Here is a 16,409-nt window from a genome sequence, read left to right as displayed (position 1 = left end):
TTAAAAATAAAATTACCAGCAATTTTACTTCTGGGTAAATCCCAAAGAACTGAAAGCAGAATACCAAAGAGATAGTTGTACACACCCATGTTCCTAGGATTATTATCCACAATATTCAAGAGGTGGAAGCAGCCCAAGGTCCATTGACACATAAATGGATAAACAAAATGTAGTATATACATACATTGGACTATTACTCGACTTTAAAAGGAATGATGTACTGATGTGTGCTATGACATGGTTGAAGCTTGAAGACATGCAAAGTGAAATAAACGTCACAAAGACAGATACTGTAAGGTTCTCTTTAATGAAGTACCTAGAGTAGTTATATTCGTAGAAACAGAAAGTGGAATGGTGCTGCCAGGGACTGTAGGGAGGTAGAAATAAGGAGTTAGTGTTCAGTTTTACAAGATGATAGAGTTTAAGGTTTACAAGATGAAAAAAATTCTGGAGATGGGTTGCACAATGGGTGCACAGGGTTAACACTACTAAACTGTATGCTTAAAAATAGGACGGTAGATTTTATGTGAGGTGTAATTCCACCATTAAAAGTTTTAAAGATATAAAACAGCTTCAAGGATTTCTAAGCAAGGAAGTCTTAGGCCTTATTATGTCATGGAGAAAAAGAAATACATCCCATAAAAAACCATCCTGAATGGATCTGACAACTTTGCTGTGTGTATAAAAGTAATTTTCATGTACAACTCAGGGAGTAGCTTTTAATTTTCCAGAATACAGAAAAAAAAGGTGGGGGGAGCATGAAGTCTTTTAAAAAGTCACATTGTGCCTATAAATGTTCTGCCTTGATTCCTCAAAATGTTTTATGGAACACACTTACTAGCTGCTAGTGGAAAGCTCTTGCTAGATCATTTTTCACCTGTCTGACCATCGGGGGTGGAGTTTAAGATTTACGAGATGCTTCAGTGCAGAGGTGGAGATCCTTGCCCATGGTTCTCTCCTTCAACAATTCTAGAATCTCTCTTTTGGGGGGACTTTGCTCCACAATGTTTTTTTTTTATAGAGGTTTTTTTTGTTGTTGTTGTTAAGATTTTATTTATTTGACAGAGAGAGAGGGAGTGAGAGCGAGCACAGGCAGACAGAATGGCAGACAGAGACAGAGGGAGAAGCAGGCTCCCTGCCGAGCAAGGAGCCCGATGTGGGACTCGATCCCAGGACGCTGGGATCATGACCTGAGCCAAAGGCAGCTGCTTAACCAACTGAGCCACCCAGGCGTCCCTGCTCCACAATGTTTTAATTATTGGTAGCTCATTAGCCGTCAGTGTTTTACTTCTTGTTTCTGATGATCATTTTCAAACTCACTTTAACAACTTCATAGTCAGTTTCTGTCTGCATTTGCAGTCATGGAGCATGAGGAAAATAACAACTGAACCTAAGTAACTGCTTTCCAGGTTTGGTGTTGACTATCTACTCATCTGGCTTACAGACTATAAGATTTAGGTCATAGTCTGTCATTGCAGCCTATAGTACATGAAAAATACTTCCATTATTATTAATGTGTCTAAATCTACCAGTGAGAGCCCTAAAGAAAATAAGTATTCTGGGCATGGTCCTTATGCTTCAGAAGTATTGTTTAATAAATTATAGATTTATTGAATCAGACCTCTGCCTAGCTTTATAAACCATTTTCTTGATTTCAAAAACAAAAGTAAGTCATGCAAAATGTAAGGTATCACTCTTCAAGGTGTTGTAGATATAAAAGTATTATTTTACTGAGATGTATATACCCATTTCATATCAAAATTAAGAAAATTCTGAAAAAATAGGATTTCTCCAAATTTACTACTCTCCTGGAACTCCAAGTTGAAAGAGCTTCTGGGGTAAGGAGTACCATTGGATCCTTTCACTCAGCTGTGAAGGGGCTACAAAATGGACCTGCAAATGGGAGCTGCCTGTAGATGAGTTCAAAAATCCAGCTGGCTGTATTTACTGGTAGCAAAATTTTCACCTGCCTGTATCCTCTTGTACAATTATTATGATATTTTAAATGGCGCAAGACAATAATCATCCAAAGAACTCGAATACTGCTTGAAAGCCTCTTCATTTTTCTCTTCTCTTCCCTTCCCTTCCTTCTTGGCTCTGCTCTCCTCTCTTCTTTTCCTTTTTCGCTTCCTCTCTTTCTTGTTTTGTGTTAGAAACCCATTTAATGTAGATGCAGAGTGGGGAATGCCCTGGGATGGGGTAAGCTGGCCAGGTAGGCTGTCCCAGACCTGATCCCAAGAAGAGACGCTGGGTGGTGGCGGCCGGCCCAGTCACACCAAGGGTAGTAAGAGAAGGATGGCCCGAGCAGGCAAACCCACCCGAGGACCTGTGGGACAGCCCTTGAGAAGATATCTAAGCTAGATGGTGAGTGCCCAGACCACAGCCCCAAGCCCAGGGAAGCAGGGTTAGGCCTGACTGAAGGGCTTCTAGAGCCCAAGGACTGGGATCACTAGGGTCCTTCCAGAGCTGCTGCTGCAACTCATGGCGTGTCTGCAGGTTGGACTCAAGAAGTTCCTGGGGGCAGGCATGGACGTGATCATTCTTCTCCTCCAGACGGTTTAGACAGCAGGTGCTCTGGTCCAGCATGGAGCTGACGGTAGCTTATTTTGCTTCCCAGAAGCTGTCGTTCTTGCCTCCCTCGCTCGCTTCCACCCCCAGGTTCCAACTGGGCCATAACATTACAGACTCAGGCACCCACAAGGACCTTTCGATGACAGAACAAAGCAATGTCACACAGACAGCAGGTGCCGGAGAAAGGAGATGTGGTGAAGGCATATTTTCAAATAAAATTCCTAAGTTTCAATAGTTATATTTAGCACACCAGTTTAAAATATTATGTGGCTTTGCTAATTTTTAGCAGCTTTGTTCAGTTTTCATTTACATACTATAAAACTCACTGATTATAAGTATAATTCAGTGATTTTTAGTAAATATACAGAGTTTGTGCAATTATCACCACAATCCAATTTTAGAACATTTTTACCCCCCCCCCCAAATCCCGTTTGCCTATTTTCAGTTAATTCCTACCCCTTCCACAGCCTTAGGAACCACAGAACTCTATGGAACCTCTCCAACTCTATGAATTTGCCCTTTCTGATCACTTGGTATCAATAGAATCACATATGTGGGCTTTCTTCTCTAGTTTCTTTGGCATAATACTTTTGAGATTCATTCATGTTTTAGCACATATCAGTAGTTCATTGCTTATTAGCTAAATAGCATTCCATAATGAATATAACATTTTAATGCATTTATCTCTTTTTATTTCAAAGTGCTTTTTTTTTTTTTTTTAAAGTAATCTCCATATCCAACTGGGGACTTGAGCTCACAAGCACAAGATCAAGAGCCTCATGCTTCTCTGGTGGGGTCCACCAGATGCCCCTAACGTATCCTAACACATTTATCTCTTGACAGACATTTGGAGTGTCTCCAATTTTGGTCTATTATGGATAAGAATGCCAAGAACTTTTACATACATATCTTTGTGTGCATACATGCTTTTGTTTTTCTTGGGTGAATTTCCAGGGGTGGAATTATTGGGTAACAGTAAGTTCCTGTTTAACATTTTCAGAAATAGCTGAATTCTTTCCCAAAACAACAAGGGAACTATACCATTTTACATTCCCACCAGCACATATGAGGGTCCATATTCTCCACATCCTCAACAATGCTTGGTATGGTCTGTCTTTTTTGTTATAGACTTGATATGTGGTTTTTATAAGTAATGCTCTTTGTCACTAGATTCCTCTCTGAAGAGCCAATCACATTCTTTCTCCCTGGGTGGGGATGGGGGGGTGGGAAGTAGGATGCCAAGAAATGAAAGATGTTGTTTTTATTGGTGGTGGAGCTAGACTGGAGAATGTAGCTTGCATTTGGAGCAAGAAAATAGGGTTGCTAATAATGTCATCTCTGAATTGAAATTATCCGCCCCAACCTGCAGGCTTCTTTCACTTTCCCCTACCCCCAAGAGTCCCAGCCTGCCCAGTGAGGCCACCTGGGAGAGCAGAAAGCCATGAGCAGAGAGTAAGGAGATGGGCACTGAAGTTCCAGGGAAATCATAACAAATAGATGACCGGAGGCCAATGGATGTCAGACACCGACTTCTCCCTGATCGGGTGGATCAATTTTTATGTGATGAGCCATGTGAAAGGCTGAAATTCATCCTCAGATACAGATCCATTTTGAGGAATAGAGTAGAAATCCCCACTTAGAAATATGAGCAAAGGGGCGCCTGGGTGGCTCAGTGGGTTAAGCTGCTGCCTTCGGCTCAGGTCATGATCTCAGAGTCCTGGGATCGAGTCCCGCATCGGGCTCTCTGCTCAGCAGGGAGCCTGCTTCCTCCTCTCCCTCTGCCTGTCTCTCTGCCTGCTTGTGATCTCTCTCTGTCAAATAAATAAATAAAATATTAAAAAAAAAGAAATATGAGCAAAGAGGAACAGAATCCCTCTCAAACATATAACGATTGTTATTTCTTGCTTATACACATATGTAGAACTTTAGTCTCTGTTTTCTAGCAATATTGACTTTGATACTAACACTTTATGTGTACATAGAATTTATCACTATGTGCAATGCTACCATGTAGGTTATCTTGTCCAGACTCACAGATGGGAAACTGATCTCCAAAGGGTATGATAGCTCATGAGTAACAAAGCTTGACCCTGTGCTAGGTCTCTGGCTCCAAGTCTGTGTCTTTGCCTGCTCACCTTTGCTGATCAGCTAGGAAGCAGGAACTACCTTTACAAAATTTATGAAATTTCCTGGTGTGACTGTGTACTTTTAAAAGGCAAACCATAGCCTCTGCCTTCGGCTCAGGTCATGATCTCAGGGTTCTGGGAGGCTCTCTGCTCAGCGGAGAGCCTGCTTTCCCAGCCCTCTCTCCCTGCCTCTCTGCCTACTTGTGATCTCTGTCAAATAAATAAATAAAAAATCTTTAAAAGGCAACATGGGGCGCCTGGGTGGCTCAGTTGGTTAAGCCACTGCCTTCAGTTGTGATCCCAGAGTCCTGGGATCAAGTCCCGCATCAGGCTCCCAGCTCCACAGGGAGTCTACTTCTCCTTCTGACCTTCTCCTCTCTCATGCTCTCTTTCATTCTTTCATTCTCTCTCTCTCTCAAATAAATAAATGAAATCTTAAAAAAAAAATTAAAGGCAAAACAGGGGGTGCCTGGGTGGCTCAGTTGTTAAGTGTCTGCCTTTGGCTCAGGTCGTGATCCTGGGGTCCTGGGATTGGGCCCCACACCAGTCTCCCTGCTCTGTGGGAAGCCTGCTTTTCCCTTTTTCACTCCCCCCTTTTCTGTTCCCTCTCTCACTGTGTTTCTCTCTGTCAAGTAAATAAATATAATATTAAAAAAATAAAAGGCAAAGGAGTATTTGACATATAGAATCACAAATTAAACCAATATTACTAAAAACAAACTAGCAAAATTCGAATGGGCATTACCAAAGTGAACAGATTGCTTTCACAGTGCCAGAGCCAATAGAATTGCCTTATGCATACTACGCTGTTGTATTTTCCACCAGTAATCTGCATGAAAATGACTTCCTTGAGAAACACACTGTGCTAGTGCCATATAATTACATTGTGACTCAGAGTTCCCTATATCAGGGAAGCACACTCCAAATAATTATTTCCATTCAGCTTTTCTGTAGTTCCTACAGACACTCCATCTATACATGTTCTAATGAAATGTTCCCAAATTGGGTCCCATGTAACAATAATGTCCAGAGAGTTAGTAATAGATGTTCTATGAAAATAAAATATTTTCTGGCCAAATAATCTCCAAAAGACATTGGATTAACACAAATTTAAGTCAGTTTTTCACTATAAGGAATCTCTGAGCCTTTACTATGGCATTGTACATGTGAATTTTCAAAAGGGAATATTATGTGTTTTCCCACATCAATTGATTTTGGAACTTTTCTCATGGAATACCTAACAATATATGTGGGGCATTATTAATTTCCAGGGGACATCTCTGAATATGTAGCTATATAGATATATTTTGCATTAATTTGCCTAAAAAATGGATAAAGCTGCCAAGTATGGTGAGGAGAACTTGAGATTTGAATTTGATAAGGTGAATGTTTTCATATTAAATATATTAATGGTAATATTAAGGACCACAAAACTTGCTTACTTTAAATGTTATGAAGATATAGTAAGAATAGCTATCATCAAAAATAGAGTCCATTTTTTGACTATTAAAGTTGAGTCAAGAACTATTGTTGGGGTGCCTGGGTGGCCCAGTTGGTTGGGCGATTGCCTTCAGCTCAGGTCATGATCCCAGAGTCCTGGTATCGAGTCCCGTATCAGGCTCCCAGCTCCATGGGGAGTCTGCTTCTCCCTCTGACTTCTCCCCTCTCATGCACTTGCTCTCTCTGTCTCTCTCAAATAAATAAATAAAATCTTAAAAAAAAAAAAAAAAGAACTATTGTATCTTGTGTTCATCTTTCCCCAGATCCTGAGAGATGGAAACCATTACCCTCAATTGGTCAACAGAAAGGTAAGCTAATTGGAGTAACTTTTACTGAGAGCACTCGTCTAGTAAGTTACGGAGCTGAGATTGGAAGCAAAGTTTGCACAGCTCTATCCCCTATTTCCTGTGTTTTTCCATTCTAAAATGTAACTTTTACTTTGAATGACTCAATGTGCTGTACTTATCAGAGATTTAACTAATGAAGATTGTGACCATGTAGAAGTTATAACTTTTCAAATACACAGGAAATATTATTCTAACATTAATTTTCTTGTTCTGGGGTTTGGCAATTAGTTTGACACAACCCTTGAGAAATCCGAATTTTCTGGAAACAAAATAGGAGCATTGTAAATGAATTTAATATAGTAACAATAGTTCTGCTAGAAACACAAAACAATTCTAAATGTTGTAAAACAAAACAAAACAAGCTGTGAAGTGCAGATGTAAATTCCTCTGTATCAGGTTCTAGTACAGTGCCATGGGAGAACACTGAAGTGTGTGTGTGTGTGTGTGTGTGTGTGTGTGTGTGTGTGTGTGTGGTGTTATTTGCAGAAAGACCAAATTAAAATAGGATGACTTTTGGGGAACCTGGGTGGCTCAGTGGGTTAAGCCTCTGCTGTCAGCTCGGGTCATGATCTCAGGGTCCTGGGATCAAGCCCCGCATGGGGCTCTCTGCTCAGCAGGGAGCCTGCTTCTCCCATCTCTCTGCCTGCCTCTCTGCCTACTTGTGATCTCTCTCTCTCTCAAATAAAGACATAAAAAAAAAATAGGATGACTTTTTTTTTTCTCCTCATTTGTACTCAAAGGTGGGAAATGGCTATATGAAGAGATGATCTCCGAGAACCTTTAAAGGACTAACATGGCTTGACTGAGGTAATCATGAAAATAAAGAATGGGCTATTGGGTCATGGCTTAGGCCATGAGAGCTACCTCTGATATTGAAGGGTTGTATTTTTGATGAGATGGTAATCTCTGTGTCATTCGGGGAAGAAATCCTGAGCAATAGGGCTGTGAAGGGTAATAGTCTAGCACAGCAGTTCAGTCTAAACTCAGGCAGCTCTGTTTCATGTGCTAGCTCACCCTTCAATAGCTGTGAAAACCTGGCTCTGCTAGTTGATGTATTTAAGCTTTATTACCCTCATCTGTTTCCTAAAGACAGCCATACATACCTCACAGGGCTCGTGTAAGGCATACATGAGACAACATCAGTGATGTGCTCAGTCCACTGCCTGGCACTTAAGGCAAGTATCATAGACAGCAGCAATAAAAGCATGATCATTAGGAGTCAGATTTTAACTCAAGTTAAAACTTCCTAACGACATGAGGTAACTAATTCTGGAGGTACTAAATCTTAGTCTGGATGACCCATCTTAAGGAAGTTACAGAGAAAGGCAAAGATTGCAGGCAGGTTTGTCCTGTCTCAGATTTTCTGACTCCTCCCCCTCTTTCACTGGATGACTCACTCATACTGAATTGCCTTTCCACTTTCAGACTCCGAGGAACACTAGGTGATGTGGGGATTGGCTCCCGTGTGGCCATACAACAAGAGCCAGAGTGTGGGAGTTACCTGCCTGCAGGGAGAACCTTGGACAGCGAGAAATGGGATGTAGGAGGGAGCTGAGCAAATAAACTCACCCTTTGCTGTGGACTACCCCGAGTCTTGCATGTGGACAGGCACGCAGGTTGTTCTCCAGCTGATGGCAAGTGTTGTCATGTGTCATGCAGCAGTGTGTCATATATTTCCTTGCCTAGTTTTACCTTTTTCCTCTGTCTGGACTGTGCACCTTTCATACAAATATTAGGAACTGAAACCTTACTTCTGGCTCCACTTTCTAGAAGATCTGGGCTCAGAAGGTGTTTCTTACAAATCTGAAATTCACTTTTATTGCAAAGCTAAATTTTGACTTTCATCTCATCAGACAGGACATCATACAAAATGCAACATCAACTGACCTGTCTAGGACTTATCCACCTCTGTAATAAACTAATCATATTTTCATATTAGACATTATACATAATAATTTTGAGGTCATGAAACTGGAGTGGCCTCTTTTTTTTCATGCACTTTATGATATTGTTATAGGGGACACTAATCTCATGCATTCCAGGGCACTGATTATTATTGAAGAACAAGTTTGTGGAGGCTTTCTGTCACCTCTGGCAATTTTTCTTACCCTAGTACATTGTGACTCCTCCACAAAGGTGGGAAGAAAAAACGGGAGGGTGGCGTCCTGGGAGCTAAGGGAAGGAAGTGTTACTGGAAGGGGAAAAAACAACTCTACTGAATAATGCTGAGGTTCTGTGAGATGAAGACAGAATTTTCCACAGCATAGAGTAGCAGGGAGACAAGTGTCCTTTGCAAGACTGTGTGGCATGAGCAGGGCTAGAACCAGACTAGATTTGCTCAGAGTAGTGAATTGAAGGGGCCACAATGGTGTAGGTATAGATACAAGACATCAAATGGTGGCTGGACAGAGGATCAAATGAGGGTTTCCACACTGATGAAGAATTATCCAGGAGAGAGGAAAAGATTGGTGATTCAAGAGAGAGTAGATAACAGAAAGCAGTCACAAGAGAAGACAAAGACATGTGCACCAAACCACAGTTGAAGAGATTGTCTTCTGGTACATATTATGATGAGAGCAACATATTAGTGTTCTAGGGCTGCCGTAACAAGGTGCCATGGACTAGGTGGTTGAAATAACAGAAACATATTTTCTCAGTTCCAGAGACTGGAAGTTGAGATCAAGTTGTCAATAGGGTTGGTTCCTTCTGAGGGTTGTGAGAGATGGACCTCTTTCCTTTGCCTGTACATCTGTCTTTTCTTTGGGTGTTCAGGTGGTCTTACTCTGTGCATGCATGTCTCTGGGACACCAGTCATATTGGGTTAGGGGCCAGTGTAATGTAATCATTTTAGATTAATTATCTCCATAAAGATCCTGTGTTCAAATGTAGTTACTGTCTAAGTCCATTCAAGCTGCTGTAAGAAAAATACAATAGATCCTACTTATATATGGAATCTTAAAAACAACAAACAAAGAAACACACAGAAAACAAAAAAAAACAAAACCCAACCCAAACAAAAAACTGAACTTGTAGATATAGATAACAACTTGGCATTTGCTGGAGGCTGAGATTGGTGGGGGTGGGGGGGATGAGGACAGGGGTCAAAAGGTACAAACTTCTAGTTAAAAGATAAATATGGGGGCGCCTGGGTGGCTCAGTGGGTTAAAGCCTCTGCCTTCAGCTCAGGTCATGATCTCAGGGTCCTGGGATCAAGCCCCGCATCGGGCTCTCTGCTCGGTGGGGAGTCTGCTTCCCCCTCTCTCTCTGCCTGCCTCTCTGCCTGCTTGTGATCTCTGTCTGTCAAATAAATAAATAAAATCTTAAAAAAAATTTTTTTTAAAAAAGATAAACAAGTCCAGGACATGTAACGTACAACATTGTGCTATAGTTAACAATACTGTATTGTATATTTTAATTGCTAGGAGAGCAGATCTTAAAAGCCTTAATCACAGGAATAAAAGTTATTATTGTGTGCATGAAGTGATGGATGCTATCTAAATTTATTGTAGTGATCATTTTACAATATGTACATATGTCACATCATTTTGTACACCTAAAGCTAATATAATGTTATAGGTCAGTGATACCTCAATTAAAAAACAGAAGCAAAATAAGAGTGAAAATAAATGAAAATTAGAAGATAATTATGGGAGATCCAACATCAAAATAATAGGGGTTTCAGATGCACCACAACCAAAAAACAATAAGGATAAAAATATAGGGAAGGAAATTTTAATAGGATACTTCAAGAAATTTGGTCGGTTTGAAGGGTGTACTAATTGTCCAGCAAAAGAAATGAAAATGGATCCATACTACACAATGATCAACATATCCTTGTTTCCCTCTCCTGGTCCAAGCTATACAATTTAATGATTAGGATACTATAAAAGATTGACAAGTCTTCAGTTTTTGGTCAACTTGAGTCATATCTGTGTATAAACAGTGGAAGCAACAATGAAATGAGTGCTTTTTAAAGCTTCCATTGCACTCAGAATACATTGAGAGCTCGCCTTTTGACCTAAAAGTCTCTCCATGATTAGGACCCAAGTAATTCTCTGGCCTTCTTGCCTTGCATGTTCTCCTTTAGCCACACTGGCTCCCTTGCTGGTCCTTGAGCATGCAAAAATGACGACCTTGAGGCTTGCTTTTTCCATTGTCCCGGAATGATTTCTTTTCCTCTATATTTACATGTCTTCTCCCATCGTTTTATTCAGGTCTTCATGTAATGCAACGTTTTTCCTGACATTGCAACCTACCTTTTACTTTCATTGTTATTTCTTCCTTTACTCTCCAGTACTTTTCTTCAAAGCACCTATCATTGATTGAATAAGCAAACAAATGAAGTTTCTTATGCATTGTCTTCTCCATAAAATATGAGCACTGTGCTGACAGAAATATTGTTTTGTTTATTGCTGTACCTGATGTTCAGAAATGTGCCTGATAGAGACTGGAAACTTAATACATTTTTATTGGATAAATAAATAAAATTGTAGATAATTTCTTTTTTCATCTATACCTAGAACTTTGTCTTGCCTCAATCTCACTTAAAAACAAAACAAAACAAAACAAAACAAAACAAAAAAAAACAGAACCAAACCAAACCAAAACAAAAGAAAAAAAAAAAACTTGGCCAAATTCGAGGCCTTTTTTTGTTTTGTTTTTAAAGAAGCTTCTAAAGGAAAGTCCAGTAGATTCTACCTAGTCTTATAAAAATGGAAGGAGAATAAAATCTTTAAAAAAGATGGGGGTCGCCTGGGTGGCTCAGTTGGTTTGGCGACTGCCTTTGGCTCAGGTCATGATCCTGGAGTCCCGGGATCGAGTCCCACATCAGGCTCCCTGCTTGGCAGGGCGTCTGCTTCTTCCTCTGACCTCTTCTCTCTCATGCTCTCTTTCTCTCTCATCCTCTCTCTCAAATAAATAAATAAAATCTTTTTAAAAAATGGAAGGAGAGCAAAAGCAGATGTCACAGACATGGAGCCACAGGGAGAAGGAGCTGAGGAGATTTCCATACAGAATTCTAGGACAGGCAACATCTCGGAGAGAAACAACAGTGTGGTGTCCCTGAGAGATTTAAATCCTGGGGACTTGTTTTGCTAAAGACCCTGTCTACAAATTCAGCTCAAGATTTTTTGAGTCCCATAATTTCTGGATTTGGACAGTGAATATGTTAGCTGTGACCAGTGTTCTGGAAGGTATAGGAAGACATGAACTTTCCTTCAGTCCTGAAGGAAGGGTAAGAAACTCCCCTCTGGGTCCTCTGGTTGAACCTGTTCCCAGCCCAGAAGGATGGGGATTCAGGAAAAAACTAAATTTGATTTGGAGAAATTCAAAACTTATGACTTTCTTATCCCTTATCTGGGGAGTAAAGTCATATTTTCAACAGGTTGAATAAAACACTTTACCTATTTAATATAATGAGTAAAAATCTCAGCTTTACCAGAATTTTTGACCCCACATTCACAATTCAAAATAGCAAGTGTACATTGAATATGAATGATCCAAATATTGTAGGGACTATCATCAAATACAAGGAATAATATTTTATGGAAATAAAACCTATTCATTTGAAGAAAAAAATACCATAGTCTAGGTGGCTTAAACAACATCTGTTTCTTATAGTTCTGGATGATCAAAGTCCAAGATCAAGGCACAAGCAGAGCTTGTGTCTGGTAAGAGCGTCTTCTCTGGTTCACAGGCAGTTAACTTTACACTGTGTTCTCACATGGTAAAGGGGCAAGGGAGTTCTCTTTGGCCAATTTTCTGAGGGCACTAATCCATTATGAGAGTTCTGTCCTCATGACTTAATTACCTCCCAAATGCTCTACCTCCAAGCATCATCACATTGGGAATTAGGTAGGGTAGGGGGATGGGGTACACAAACATTCATTTTATAGCAGTCACATTCTGAGGTACTGGGGGTTAGGACTTCAACATATGAATTTTGGAGGTGCACATAATTCAGTCCACAACAAAGAAAAATATTTTTTTTTCCTCCTGTAACAGAAAGGGAAAAAGAAGGGGCAGGCACAGTGTATCTAATTTATGGCTTCTACAATCTCAGTGAAACATTTATGAGGAAGAGATTTAAAAAGAGGACACAGAGGTGCCTGAGTGGCTCAGGTGGTTAAGCATCTGGCTCAAGGTCATGAGGTCATGATCTCATGGGTCATGAGATCCAGCCATGGGTTGGGCTGCATGCTCAGCAGGGAGTCTGCTTGAAGATTGTCTCTCTCTGGCCATTCCCTCTACTCAGTTTCTCTTTCTCTCTCAAATAAATAAAAGAATCTTTAAAAGAAAATAAAAAGAGAAAAAATGTTTGAGACAGTTGCTTAGGGGCATGGGAATATTATTCAACTAAAGAAGCATAGTAGGAGTCCTATACTGTGATAAGGCCCATTTCAGTTTTGTGGTCATGAATTTAAAGTGAAACCATTCAGCTTGGTTTGTAATTTCCTCTAGTAACACGCAGCTGCTCCGGAAGGCAGAAGAAAGCAGATGGGATTTTACCAAGCAAGTGTCACTCACTACTAGGAATTAAAATAACATGCAATTATGAGAGAGGTTTAAAATAACACAAACATTTAGATACAATCTATCACTCTCTTCACCAAATGTTAATGGCTACCAATTATGCCTCTGTATTTTTCTGGTTCACTCAGCGTGGATAAATCAACTTGCATTAAATCTTCTCTTGGAACCCAAGACTTCCTAAGGTCCATGTCACACATCCAGGCTTCAGAATAGCTGAACCTAATAAGCTTGACCATCTAGATTAAAGTCAGAGGTTTTCACCAGTGAGCCCTAACAGAGGACAGACGTTTGCCTGAGGGCCATACAACAGAGCCAAAATTCCCGACTGGTGAAGGACTCAAAATTCATTGACTTTCACATTTATGTAAAACTAGGGAGCTGGGAAAGTTTATGACATTTTGTAGTTATAGCCTGAAGTGAATTTTTATTTATTCATCTATCACTTACCTTACTGAGCACTTGCTATGTGCAGGTGCTATTCTCATGCTGGAGGTAATAAACAAGAATGTCTCTGCATGTGGAATTTAACAGGGGACAAGGAAAGGAACAAGCAAGTAAGAAAAATGTCAGTATAATTTTAGGTGGGGATAACACTGGGAAGAAAAAAAACCAGTAAGTTTAGAGAGAGGGGGAGGGTTTAGATGAGGTGATTGTGTGACCTCCTGAGGGGGTGTGTTTGGTTAGTGTGTGAAGAAAGCAGGGCAGAGAACTTTGAAAGCATTGTTTGCTGAATTGCAGATTGAATGTTGATAAATCTGCCTCAGGGGGATTCTACTTCCTAACACACAGTGCTGACGATACAAAGTTTGATTAACCATTGCTTTATTATACACATTGTGACAATGTAAAAAAAGTCCCATTTAACAGTTGTGATGATGTAGGGAGAACCCTTTTAGTGTCTGTCAGTTGTCCATGAAAACTGAGAATTTATGTGGCTTCAAGGTTTCTATTAGCTTGTTCGTGAGCACTAAACACTCACTAAAATTTTAAATAATAGGGACGCCTGGGTGGCTCAGTTGGTTGGGCAGCTGCCTTCAGCTCAGGTCATGATCCCAGCATCATGGGATCGAGTCCCGCATTGGACTCCTTGCTCGGCAGGGAGCCTGCTCCTCCCTCTGCCTCTGCCTGCCATTCTGCCTGCCTGTGCTCGCTCTCGCTCTCTCTCTCCCCCCCCTCTGATAAATAAATAAAATCATTTAAAAAATTTTTTAAATAATAGAGGAACCAACTGATACAGTGAAAACAATAATTGTGCATTCACTGATAACTTGAAAATGGGGGTTTTAATTATAAAGCCTCCAATTTAAATCATAGAGCTTATAATAAAGTAGAGCATTGGTTCTTTCTTCTGACTATACATTAGAATCACCTAAGAAAAATTAAAAAAAAAAACTGATATATACTTCAAATGAATCAAATTGGAATCTCTGTGAATGGGCCCCAAGTATCTGCATTAATATTTTTAAGTTCCTTATCTAATACTTATGCTTAGTAAGTGTTGAGAAACCTGCAGTTTTAAGTTTGGCACTAATTGATTTAACCAACTTTTGTGAATACTCAAAGGAAGAGGACTATTCTCCAGAAGAAGCAAAAACAGAATGACTTATGGGGAAACTCTATGATTCAAGGTGGAGGGAAGGTTTCAGAGAGATCTTAAAGTTAGGAAATATCTCTCACTTGTGTAAACATATATAACTAACATTTACTGACTCTTGCTATATACTTGGTGCTGTGTCAAATGTATTAAGATGATTTCATCTTAATCCTTCCAACATCCTCTTAAGATAATTGGTACTTTTATAAACCCCATTATGTAGATGAGGAAAGTGGGTCTAAGAGTGGTCAGATAACTGGCTAAGGAATCCAGTTAGTAAGCAAATGGACTAGAGGGAAACCTGGGTCCAGCTCAGCCCAACACCCATAATTTTACTCACTGAGTATATATATATGTGTGTGTGTGTGTGTGTGTGTGTGAGATTAATTTGTTTAATTAATAAAAATAAAAATCTTACTTCATTGGAAAAATTATTTGCTGGAATGTATCCAAAAAACATAAAAAAGCATACATTGGGTCAATTGATCTTACATCATGACTCATTCAATGAATAACAACAAATATATTTAAACATTTATGTAAAATATTGAAAATAACTTAAATCTAGAAATGTTCATATTTGAAGAAATTTACATCAGCTATTTTAATCACATTAAGATATGTTTTCATATAGTGTTATAGAATTATATATGTATCATAATCAAAACTATTGATATATATAAAATAGTATATAGAATTATATATATAGTATACAGAATTATATATATATCATAATCAAAACTATTTTAGAAAGCATACTAAAATTTTAATAGTAGTTACCTTTAATCTGTAGAAAAGGAAAAATTGCTAATTTCGTTTTATTTTTCTGTGTATTTCAATTTTCTAGCATTTATAAAAAAATTAAAACTTAAATAAAAACACAAGACATAAACATTAATTTCCATAAAGAGTTTGTGAATAGTTGTGGGTTTGATAGCTGTGGGTTTATTGGGATGCCCCCTTAAGTTAGCTTGGACTGCCATAACAAAATACCACAGACTATGTGGCCTAAACAATAGAAATTTATTTTCTCACAGTTTTAGAAGTCCAGATGTTCTGGCCAAGTTGGTTTTTGGTGAGGATTTTCTACCTGGTTTCGAGATAGTTGCCTTCATGTCCTCACATGGCCTTCCCTTGATGCCTACATACAGGGAGAGGTGGGAGAGAGAGAGGGAGCACTTTTTCATATTTCTTCTTGTAAGGACATTAATCCTATCAGGTCAGCCCCCAACTTATGACCTCATTTAACTTAATTACTTTCTTAGAGGTCCCAGCTACAAATACAACCACACTGGGGGTTAGGGTTTCACAATATAAATTGGGGGATGAAAGGGCAAACCAACATTTAGTATAATAGACACCAACTGAATATTGAAAAAAATAGTTTTAAAAATAAGATATTTAGGTAAAAAAGATTCAGAGTGGATTTTCTTAATCTAGGTTCCATGAAAGAATTTTGGGGGCTTGTAATCTTCTTGAAATTATGTGCAAGACTGTCTTTGCATTTGATTTGGGGGTAGAAACTAGTGCAGAACTTTTATCAGATGTGACCTCAAAGAAATTAAGAAACAGTTAAATAGAGAAATTTCACTAAAAAAAAATAACACAACAAGAAGCCTGGGTGATTCAGTTGGTTATGTATCTACCTTTGGCTCAGGTAACAATCCCAGGGTTCTGGGATCAAGTCCCACATCCGACTCCTTGCTCATGGAGGAGTCTGCTTCTCCTTCTGCCCCTCCC

General features: G+C 39.4%; 1 long non-coding RNA gene across 6 annotated transcripts in view; it reads left to right on the top strand.

Moving 5' to 3' along the window:
* Window positions 1–16,409, top strand: part of LOC309859438 — a 208,947-nt gene that overhangs the window by 55,812 nt on the left and 136,726 nt on the right. For 5 of the 6 annotated variants that reach the window (XR_014308688.1, XR_014308689.1, XR_014308690.1 and 2 more), the window contains exon 2: window positions 6,461–6,505. This is a non-coding gene — a long non-coding RNA (uncharacterized lncRNA). Of the gene's footprint in view, window positions 1–6,460; window positions 6,506–7,284; window positions 7,352–7,969; window positions 8,127–16,409 lie in introns of those variants that run through there. The other variant, XR_014308693.1, reaches the window with a different exon arrangement.

This window comes from Mustela nivalis (assembly GCF_964662115.1).
Source record: "Mustela nivalis genome assembly, chromosome: 2".
Lineage (NCBI taxonomy): Eukaryota > Metazoa > Chordata > Mammalia > Carnivora > Mustelidae > Mustela > Mustela nivalis.
Note: the sequence above shows the minus strand (reverse complement) of the source record. Positions and strands in the feature narration are given on the sequence as shown.